Here is a 1,464-nt window from a genome sequence, read left to right on the forward strand (position 1 = left end):
TACATTGTTTAGCTCCATCACTCCTCTTGTGTTCTCTCTTTCGGAAGCATAGAAGTAGTCGTTTTCTGCTACTGTTTCAATAACATCTATGGCTTCCTCAATGGTCTTCTTCTTGTTCAAGGATCCTCCAGATGAATGGTCTACTGCCTTCTTTGACTCATAAGAGAGCCTTTCATAGAAAATGTGCAGCTGGACCCATTCGTTGAACATGTCAGGTGGACACCTCCTTGTTAAGTCTTTGAACCTCTCCCATGCTTCATACAGAGTCTCACCATCTTGTTGCCTGAAGGTTTGAACCTCAGCTCTCAGCCTATTGATTCGTTGAGGAGGGTAGAATCTTGCTAAGAATTTGTTCACCACATCCTCCCAAGTTGTCAAGCTCTCCCTTGGGAAGGATTCCAGCCACTTGGCTGCCTTGTCTCTGAGTGAGAAGGGAAATAAGAGCAGTCTATAGGCGTCAGGATGAACACCATTAGATTTCACTGTGTCACATATTCTCAGGAAGGTGGTCAAATGTTGATTGGGGTCTTCTTGAACACCTCCTCCAAACGAAAAGTTGTTCTGAACAAGGGTGATGAGCTGTGGTTTAAGTTCAAAGTTGTTGGCATGGATTGTTGGCTTTTGGATGCTACTTCCACAATTGCTTGGGTTTGGATTAATGTAAGAGCCCAAAACTCTTCTATCCTCCCCAGCATGATTTGCTCCACCTCCTCTGCCATGGTTGTGAGTCTCTTCTTCATGATGATTTTCCATGTTTTCTTCCATGTTTGGTTCAAAGTATTCCTCAAACTGTTCCTCCTCTTCTTCAGCACCAGCTACTCGTTTTTCTTTTGCCTCCCTCCTTAGTCTAAGGAAGGTTCTCTCCGATTCAAAATCAAAGGAAGTTGAAGCCCCGCTTCTTCTCCCTGTCATACAACCAACAAGTACAAGTAGAGAAAATAGGTGCAGACAGTATTTGTGTTAGAATTGCTGTTAGTTGTGGGTGATGCAATATATCAAACAGTTAGTGCGTTAGCAAACAGAATTGAAAATAACAAAGAAAAACAAAAGAGTAGAGGGAGAAGGGAAGAAGTTTACTAAAACAAAAAGTAAATCACTCAAACAGAAAATGAAATTCACAAAATAAAATGCTCAATCTAGTGATCTTCCAATCTAATCATTGTTGATGCACAATCAATCCCCGGCAACGGCGCCATAAACTTGATGCACGGAAAACTTGTCTCTCAACAAATCTCCCTTCGGCAAGTGTACCGAAGTTGTCGTCAAGTAAAAACTCACAATAGAGTGAGGTCGAATCCCACAGGGATTGATTGATCAAGCAACTTTAATTAGAAGAATGTTCTAGTTGAGCGAATCCAGGATTTGGGTTGAGAGTTGCAGAAAATAAAATGGCGGGAATGTAAATAACAGAAAAGTAAATGCTAGAATTAAAGGACTGGAAGTAAATGACTGAAAATAAATTAC

The 1,464-nt window shown here is 41.1% G+C and overlaps 1 non-coding gene across 1 annotated transcript; it reads left to right on the forward strand.

Annotated features, from left to right (window-relative positions):
* Positions 1-208: 208 nt before the first annotated feature.
* Positions 209-312, forward strand: LOC112739887 (small nucleolar RNA R71). Its single transcript, XR_003170823.1, has one exon. It is a non-coding gene; the product is annotated as a small nucleolar RNA R71 (small nucleolar RNA).
* The last annotated feature ends 1,152 nt before the right edge of the window (positions 313-1,464 follow it).

The sequence above is a fragment of the Arachis hypogaea genome, chromosome 13 (genome assembly GCF_003086295.3).
Source record: "Arachis hypogaea cultivar Tifrunner chromosome 13, arahy.Tifrunner.gnm2.J5K5, whole genome shotgun sequence".
Classification (NCBI taxonomy): domain Eukaryota; kingdom Viridiplantae; phylum Streptophyta; class Magnoliopsida; order Fabales; family Fabaceae; genus Arachis; species Arachis hypogaea.